This window comes from Oncorhynchus keta, unplaced genomic scaffold, assembly GCF_023373465.1.
Source record: "Oncorhynchus keta strain PuntledgeMale-10-30-2019 unplaced genomic scaffold, Oket_V2 Un_contig_99_pilon_pilon, whole genome shotgun sequence".
Classification (NCBI taxonomy): domain Eukaryota; kingdom Metazoa; phylum Chordata; class Actinopteri; order Salmoniformes; family Salmonidae; genus Oncorhynchus; species Oncorhynchus keta.
Genome location: NW_026290752.1, coordinates 1 through 10370, shown reverse-complemented (window position 1 = coordinate 10370; position 10370 = coordinate 1).

The window sequence follows — 10370 nt, the reverse complement described above, 5'->3', positions numbered from 1 at the left end:
TAGTTAAAGACCATCCATTCCAGTAACAGTTAGTTCTAGTTAAAGACCATCCATTCCATTCCAGTAACAGTTAGTTCTAGTTAAAGACCATCCATTCTAGTAACAGATAGTTCTAGTTAAAGACCATCCATTCCAGTAACAGATAGTTCTAGTTAAAGACCATCCATTCCATTCCAGTAACAGATAGTTCTAGTTAAAGACCATCCATTCCAGTAACAGATAGTTCTAGTTAAAGACCATCCATTCCATTCCAGTAACAGTTAGTTCTAGTTAAAGACCATCCATTCCATTCCAGTAACAGATAGTTCTAGTTAAAGACCATCCATTCCATTAACAGTTAGTTCTAGTTAAAGACCATCCATTCCATTCCAGTAACAGATAGTTCTAGTTAAAGACCATCCATTCCAGTAACAGATAGTTCTAGTTAAAGACCATCCATTCTAGTAACAGATAGTTCTAGTTAAAGACCATCCATTCCAGTAACAGATAGTTCTAGTTAAAGACCATCCATTCCAGTAACAGATAGTTCTAGTTAAAGACCATCCATTCCATTCCAGTAACAGTTAGTTCTAGTTAAAGACCATCCATTCCATTCCAGTAACAGTTAGTTCTAGTTAAAGACCATCCATTCCAGTAACAGATAGTTCTAGTTAAAGACCATCCATTCCATTCTAGTAACAGTTAGTTCTAGTTAAAGACCATCCATTCCATTCTAGTAACAGTTAGTTCTAGTTAAAGACCATCCATTCCATTCCAGTAACAGATAGTTCTAGTTAAAGACCATCCATTCCAGTAACAGATAGTTCTAGTTAAAGACCATCCATTCCAGTAACAGATAGTTCTAGTTAAAGACCATCCATTCCATTCCAGTAACAGATAGTTCTAGTTAAAGACCATCCATTCCATTCCAGTAACAGTTAGTTCTAGTTAAAGACCATCCATTCCATTCTAGTAACAGATAGTTCTAGTTAAAGACCATCCATTCCATTCTAGTAACAGTTAGTTCTAGTTAAAGACCATCCATTCCATTCTAGTAACAGATAGTTCTAGTTAAAGACCATCCATTCCATTAACAGTTAGTTCTAGTTAAAGACCATCCATTCCATTCTAGTAACAGATAGTTCTAGTTAAAGACCATCCATTCCATTCCAGTAACAGTTAGTTCTAGTTAAAGACCATCCATTCCAGTAACAGATAGTTCTAGTTAAAGACCATCCATTCCATTCCAGTAACAGATAGTTCTAGTTAAAGACCATCCATTCCATTAACAGTTAGTTCTAGTTAAAGACCATCCATTCCAGTTCTAGTTAAAGACCATCCATTCCATTCTAGTAACAGATAGTTCTAGTTAAAGACCATCCATTCCAGTAACAGATAGTTCTAGTTAAAGACCATCCATTCCATTCCAGTAACAGTTAGTTCTAGTTAAAGACCATCCATTCCAGTAACAGATAGTTCTAGTTAAAGACCATCCATTCCATTCCAGTAACAGTTAGTTCTAGTTAAAGACCATCCATTCCAGTAACAGATAGTTCTAGTTAAAGACCATCCATTCCAGTAACAGATAGTTCTAGTTAAAGACCATCCATTCCATTCCAGTAACAGTTAGTTCTAGTTAAAGACCATCCATTCCATTCCAGTAACAGATAGTTCTAGTTAAAGACCATCCATTCCATTCCAGTAACAGTTAGTTCTAGTTAAAGACCATCCATTCCAGTAACAGATAGTTCTAGTTAAAGACCATCCATTCCAGTAACAGATAGTTCTAGTTAAAGACCATCCATTCCAGTAACAGATAGTTCTAGTTAAAGACCATCCATTCCATTCCAGTAACAGATAGTTCTAGTTAAAGACCATCCATTCCATTCCAGTAACAGTTAGTTCTAGTTAAAGACCATCCATTCCAGTAACAGATAGTTCTAGTTAAAGACCATCCATTCCAGTAACAGTTAGTTCTAGTTAAAGACCATCCATTCCATTCTAGTAACAGATAGTTCTAGTTAAAGACCATCCATTCCATTCTAGTAACAGATAGTTCTAGTTAAAGACCATCCATTCCAGTAACAGTTAGTTCTAGTTAAAGACCATCCATTCCATTCCAGTAACAGTTAGTTCTAGTTAAAGACCATCCATTCCAGTAACAGATAGTTCTAGTTAAAGACCATCCATTCCATTCCAGTAACAGTTAGTTCTAGTTAAAGACCATCCATTCCAGTAACAGTTAGTTCTAGTTAAAGACCATCCATTCCAGTAACAGATAGTTCTAGTTAAAGACCATCCATTCCAGTAACAGATAGTTCTAGTTAAAGACCATCCATTCCAGTAACAGATAGTTCTAGTTAAAGACCATCCATTCCAGTAACAGATAGTTCTAGTTAAAGACCATCCATTCCAGTAACAGATAGTTCTAGTTAAAGACCATCCATTCCATTCCAGTAACAGTTAGTTCTAGTTAAAGACCATCCATTCCAGTAACAGATAGTTCTAGTTAAAGACCATCCATTCCAGTAACAGATAGTTCTAGTTAAAGACCATCCATTCCAGTAACAGATAGTTCTAGTTAAAGACCATCCATTCCAGTAACAGTTAGTTCTAGTTAAAGACCATCCATTCTAGTAACAGACCATCCATTCCAGTAACAGATAGTTCTAGTTAAAGACCATCCATTCCAGTAACAGATAGTTCTAGTTAAAGACCATCCATTCCAGTAACAGATAGTTCTAGTTAAAGACCATCCATTCCAGTAACAGTTAGTTCTAGTTAAAGACCATCCATTCCATTCCAGTAACAGTTAGTTCTAGTTAAAGACCATCCATTCCAGTAACAGATAGTTCTAGTTAAAGACCATCCATTCCAGTAACAGATAGTTCTAGTTAAAGACCATCCATTCCATTCCAGTAACAGATAGTTCTAGTTAAAGACCATCCATTCTAGTAACAGATAGTTCTTCCATTCCAGTAACAGTTAGTTCTAGTTAAAGACCATCCATTCCAGTAACAGATAGTTCTAGTTAAAGACCATCCATTCCATTCTAGTAACAGATAGTTCTAGTTAAAGACCATCCATTCCATTCCAGTAACAGATAGTTCTAGTTAAAGACCATCCATTCCATTCCAGTAACAGATAGTTCTAGTTAAAGACCATCCATTCTAGTAACAGATAGTTCTAGTTAAAGACCATCCATTCCAGTAACAGATAGTTCTAGTTAAAGACCATCCATTCCATTCCAGTAACAGATAGTTCTAGTTAAAGACCATCCATTCCAGTAACAGTTAGTTCTAGTTAAAGACCATCCATTCCAGTAACAGATAGTTCTAGTTAAAGACCATCCATTCCATTCCAGTAACAGATAGTTCTAGTTAAAGACCATCCATTCTAGTAACAGATAGTTCTAGTTAAAGACCATCCATTCCAGTAACAGATAGTTCTAGTTAAAGACCATCCATTCCATTCCAGTAACAGTTAGTTCTAGTTAAAGACCATCCATTCCAGTAACAGATAGTTCTAGTTAAAGACCATCCATTCCATTCCAGTAACAGTTAGTTCTAGTTAAAGACCATCCATTCCATTCCAGTAACAGTTAGTTCTAGTTAAAGACCATCCATTCCAGTAACAGATAGTTCTAGTTAAAGACCATCCATTCTAGTAACAGTTAGTTCTAGTTAAAGACCATCCATTCCATAACAGATAGTTCTAGTAACAGATAGTTCTAGTTAAAGACCATCCATTCCATTCCAGTAACAGTTAGTTCTAGTTAAAGACCATCCATTCCATTCCAGTAACAGTTAGTTCTAGTTAAAGACCATCCATTCCAGTAACAGATAGTTCTAGTTAAAGACCATCCATTCTAGTAACAGATAGTTCTAGTTAAAGACCATCCATTCCAGTAACAGTTAGTTCTAGTTAAAGACCATCCATTCCATTCCAGTAACAGATAGTTCTAGTTAAAGACCATCCATTCCATTCCAGTAACAGTTAGTTCTAGTTAAAGACCATCCATTCCATTCCAGTAACAGGTAGTTCTAGTTAAAGACCATCCATTCCAGATAGTTCTAGTTAAAGACCATCCATTCCAGTAACAGTTAGTTCTAGTTAAAGACCATCCATTCCATTCCAGTAACAGTTAGTTCTAGTTAAAGACCATCCATTCCAGTAACAGATAGTTCTAGTTAAAGACCATCCATTCCAGTAACAGATAGTTCTAGTTAAAGACCATCCATTCCATTAGTTCTAGTTAAAGACCATCCATTCCATTCCAGTAACAGATAGTTCTAGTTAAAGACCATCCATTCCATTCCAGTAACAGATAGTTCTAGTTAAAGACCATCCATTCCAGTAACAGTTAGTTCTAGTTAAAGACCATCCATTCCAGTAACAGTTAGTTCTAGTTAAAGACCATCCATTCCATTCCAGTAACAGTTAGTTCTAGTTAAAGACCATCCATTCCAGTAACAGATAGTTCTAGTTAAAGACCATCCATTCCATTCCAGTAACAGTTAGTTCTAGTTAAAGACCATCCATTCCAGTAACAGATAGTTCTAGTTAAAGACCATCCATTCCATTCCAGTAACAGTTAGTTCTAGTTAAAGACCATCCATTCCAGTAACAGATAGTTCTAGTTAAAGACCATCCATTCCAGTAACAGATAGTTCTAGTTAAAGACCATCCATTCCATTCCAGTAATAGTTAGTTCTAGTTAAAGACCATCCATTCCAGTAACAGATAGTTCTAGTTAAAGACCATCCATTCCAGTAACAGATAGTTCTAGTTAAAGACCATCCATTCCATTCCATTCCAGTAACAGATAGTTCTAGTTAAAGACCATCCATTCTAGTAACAGATAGTTCTAGTTAAAGACCATCCATTCCATTCCAGTAACAGTTAGTTCTAGTTAAAGACCATCCATTCCAGTAACAGATAGTTCTAGTTAAAGACCATCCATTCCAGTAACAGATAGTTCTAGTTAAAGACCATCCATTCCATTCCAGTAACAGTTAGTTCTAGTTAAAGACCATCCATTCCAGTAACAGATAGTTCTAGTTAAAGACCATCCATTCCATTCCAGTAACAGTTAGTTCTAGTTAAAGACCATCCATTCCAGTAACAGATAGTTCTAGTTAAAGACCATCCATTCCATTCCAGTAACAGATAGTTCTAGTTAAAGACCATCCATTCCATTCCAGTAACAGATAGTTCTAGTTAAAGACCATCCATTCCATTCCAGTAACAGTTAGTTCTAGTTAAAGACCATCCATTCCATTCCAGTAACAGATAGTTCTAGTTAAAGACCATCCATTCCAGTAACAGATAGTTCTAGTTAAAGACCATCCATTCCAGTAACAGTTAGTTCTAGTTAAAGACCATCCATTCCAGTAACAGATAGTTCTAGTTAAAGACCATCCATTCCATTCCAGTAACAGTTAGTTCTAGTTAAAGACCATCCATTCTAGTAACAGTTAGTTCTAGTTAAAGACCATTTCTAGTAACAGATAGTTCTAGTTAAAGACCATCCATTCCATTCCAGTAACAGTTAGTTCTAGTTAAAGACCATCCATTCCAGTAACAGTTAGTTCTAGTTAAAGACCATCCATTCCAGTAACAGTTAGTTCTAGTTAAAGACCATCCATTCCATTCTAGTAACAGTTAGTTCTAGTTAAAGACCATCCATTCCATTCCAGTAACAGTTAGTTCTAGTTAAAGACCATCCATTCTAGTAACAGTTAGTTCTAGTTAAAGACCATCCATTCTAGTAACAGATAGTTCTAGTTAAAGACCATCCATTCCATTCCAGTAACAGATAGTTCTAGTTAAAGACCATCCATTCCATTCCAGTAACAGATAGTTCTAGTTAAAGACCATCCATTCCATTAACAGTTAGTTCTAGTTAAAGACCATCCATTCCATTCCAGTAACAGATAGTTCTAGTTAAAGACCATCCATTCCATTCCAGTAACAGATAGTTCTAGTTAAAGACCATCCATTCTAGTAACAGATAGTTCTAGTTAAAGACCATCCATTCCAGTAACAGTTAGTTCTAGTTAAAGACCATCCATTCCATTCCAGTAACAGATAGTTCTAGTTAAAGACCATCCATTCCAGTAACAGTTAGTTCTAGTTAAAGACCATCCATTCCATTCCAGTAACAGATAGTTCTAGTTAAAGACCATCCATTCCATTAAACAGATAGTTCTAGTTAAAGACCATCCATTCCATTCCAGTAACAGTTAGTTCTAGTTAAAGACCATCCATTCCAGTAACAGATAGTTCTAGTTAAAGACCATCCATTCCATTCCAGTAACAGATAGTTCTAGTTAAAGACCATCCATTCCATTCCAGTAACAGTTAGTTCTAGTTAAAGACCATCCATTCCATTCAGTAACAGTTAGTTCTAGTTAAAGACCATCCATTCCATTCCAGTAACAGATAGTTCTAGTTAAAGACCATCCATTCCAGTAACAGATAGTTCTAGTTAAAGACCATCCATTCCAGTAACAGATAGTTCTAGTTAAAGACCATCCATTCCAGTAACAGATAGTTCTAGTTAAAGACCATCCATTCCATTCCAGTAACAGATAGTTCTAGTTAAAGACCATCCATTCTAGTAACAGATAGTTCTAGTTAAAGACCATCCATTCCATTCCAGTAACAGTTAGTTCTAGTTAAAGACCATCCATTCTAGTAACAGTTAGTTCTAGTTAAAGACCATCCATTCTAGTAACAGATAGTTCTAGTTAAAGACCATCCATTCCATTCCAGTAACAGTTAGTTCTAGTTAAAGACCATCCATTCCAGTAACAGATAGTTCTAGTTAAAGACCATCCATTCCAGTAACAGATAGTTCTAGTTAAAGACCATCCATTCCAGTAACAGATAGTTCTAGTTAAAGACCATCCATTCCAGTAACAGATAGTTCTAGTTAAAGACCATCCATTCCATTCCAGTAACAGTTAGTTCTAGTTAAAGACCATCCATTCCATTCCAGTAACAGATAGTTCTAGTTAAAGACCATCCATTCCATTCCAGTAACAGATAGTTCTAGTTAAAGACCATCCATTCCAGTAACAGATAGTTCTAGTTAAAGACCATCCATTCCAGTAACAGATAGTTCTAGTTAAAGACCATCCATTCCAGTAACAGATAGTTCTAGTTAAAGACCATCCATTCCAGTAACAGATAGTTCTAGTTAAAGACCATCCATTCCAGTAACAGTTAGTTCTAGTTAAAGACCATCCATTCCAGTAACAGATAGTTCTAGTTAAAGACCATCCATTCCATTCCAGTAACAGATAGTTCTAGTTAAAGACCATCCATTCCATTCCAGTAACAGTTAGTTCTAGTTAAAGACCATCCATTCCATTAACAGTTAGTTCTAGTTAAAGACCATCCATTCCATTCCAGTAACAGATAGTTCTAGTTAAAGACCATCCATTCCATTCCAGTAACAGATAGTTCTAGTTAAAGACCATCCATTCTAGTAACAGTTAGTTCTAGTTAAAGACCATCCATTCCATTCCAGTAACAGATAGTTCTAGTTAAAGACCATCCATTCCATTCCAGTAACAGTTAGTTCTAGTTAAAGACCATCCATTTCATTCCAGTAACAGTTAGTTCTAGTTAAAGACCATCCATTCCATTCCAGTAACAGTTAGTTCTAGTTAAAGACCATCCATTCCATTCCAGTAACAGATAGTTCTAGTTAAAGACCATCCATTCCATTCCAGTAACAGTTAGTTCTAGTTAAAGACCATCCATTCCATTCCAGTAACAGTTAGTTCTAGTTAAAGACCATCCATTCCAGTAACAGATAGTTCTAGTTAAAGACCATCCATTCCATTCTAGTAACAGTTAGTTCTAGTTAAAGACCATCCATTCCATTCCAGTAACAGTTAGTTCTAGTTAAAGACCATCCATTTCATTCCAGTAACAGTTAGTTCTAGTTAAAGACCATCCATTCCAGTAACAGATAGTTCTAGTTAAAGACCATCCATTCCAGTAACAGATAGTTCTAGTTAAAGACCATCCATTCCAGTAACAGATAGTTCTAGTTAAAGACCATCCATTCTAGTAACAGATAGTTCTAGTTAAAGACCATCCATTCCAGTAACAGTTAGTTCTAGTTAAAGACCATCCATTCCATTCCAGTAACAGTTAGTTCTAGTTAAAGACCATCCATTCTAGTAACAGTTAGTTCTAGTTAAAGACCATCCATTCTAGTAACAGATAGTTCTAGTTAAAGACCATCCATTCCATTCCAGTAACAGTTAGTTCTAGTTAAAGACCATCCATTCCATTCTAGTAACAGTTAGTTCTAGTTAAAGACCATCCATTCCAGTAACAGATAGTTCTAGTTAAAGACCATCCATTCCAGTAACAGATAGTTCTAGTTAAAGACCATCCATTCCAGTAACAGATAGTTCTAGTTAAAGACCATCCATTCCAGTAACAGATAGTTCTAGTTAAAGACCATCCATTCCATTCCAGTAACAGATAGTTCTAGTTAAAGACCATCCATTCTAGTAACAGATAGTTCTAGTTAAAGACCATCCATTCCAGTAACAGATAGTTCTAGTTAAAGACCATCCATTCCAGTAACAGTAGTTCTAGTTAAAGACCATCCATTCTAGTAACAGATAGTTCTAGTTAAAGACCATCCATTCCAGTAACAGATAGTTCTAGTTAAAGACCATCCATTCCAGTAACAGATAGTTCTAGTTAAAGACCATCCATTCCATTCTAGTAACAGATAGTTCTAGTTAAAGACCATCCATTCCAGTAACAGATAGTTCTAGTTAAAGACCATCCATTCCAGTAACAGATAGTTCTAGTTAAAGACCATCCATTCCATTCCAGTAACAGTTAGTTCTAGTTAAAGACCATCCATTCCAGTAACAGATAGTTCTATTAAAGACCATCCATTCCAGTAACAGATAGTTCTAGTTAAAGACCATCCATTCCATTCCAGTAACAGTTAGTTCTAGTTAAAGACCATCCATTCCAGTAACAGATAGTTCTAGTTAAAGACCATCCATTCCAGATAAGTTAAAGACCATCCATTCCAGTAACAGATAGTTCTAGTTAAAGACCATCCATTCCAGTAACAGATAGTTCTAGTTAAAGACCATCCATTCCAGTAACAGATAGTTCTAGTTAAAGACCACCATTCTAGTAACAGATAGTTCATTCCATCCATTCCAGTAACAGATAGTTCTAGTTAAAGACCATCCATTCCATTCCAGTAACAGATAGTTCTAGTTAAAGACCATCCATTCCAGTAACAGATAGTTCTAGTTAAAGACCATCCATTCCAGTAACAGATAGTTCTAGTTAAAGACCATCCATTCCAGTAACAGATAGTTCTAGTTAAAGACCATCCATTCCAGTAACAGATAGTTCTAGTTAAAGACCATCCATTCCAGTAACAGATAGTTCTAGTTAAAGACCATCCATTCCAGTAACAGATAGTTCTAGTTAAAGACCATCCATTCCAGTAACAGATAGTTCTAGTTAAAGACCATCCATTCCATTCCAGTAACAGATAGTTCTAGTTAAAGACCATCCATCCATTCCAGTAACAGTTAGTTCTAGTTAAAGACCATCCATTCTAGTAACAGACCATCCATTCCATTCCAGTAACAGATAGTTCTAGTTAAAGACCATCCATTCCAGTAACAGATAGTTCTAGTTAAAGACCATCCATTCCATTCCAGTAACAGATAGTTCTAGTTAAAGACCATCCATTCCAGTAACAGATAGTTCTAGTTAAAGACCATCCATTCCAGTAGTTCTAGTTAAAGACCATCCATTCCAGTAACAGATAGTTCTAGTTAAAGACCATCCATTCCAGTAACAGATAGTTCTAGTTAAAGACCATCCATTCCATTCCAGTAACAGATAGTTCTAGTTAAAGACCATCCATTCCAGTAACAGATAGTTCTAGTAAAGCCATCCATTCCACAGTAACAGATAGTTCTAGCAAAGACCATCCATTCCAGCCAGATAGGCCATCCACAGTGATGTCACAGCATAGACCACATTCCAGTAACAGATAGTTCTAGCCATCCATTCCAGTGATGTCACAGCATAGACCACACGCCATAGGCCGACCACAGTGATGTCACAGCATAGACCACACGCCATAGGCCGACCACAGTGATGTCACAGCATAGACCACACGCCATAGGCCGACCACAGTGATGTCACAGCATAGACCACACGCCATAGGCCGACCACAGTGATGTCACAGCATAGACCACACGCCATAGGCCGACCACAGTGATGTCACAGCATAGACCACACGCCATAGGCCGACCACAGTGATGTCACAGCATAGACCACACGCCATAGGCCGACCACAGTGATGTCACAGCATA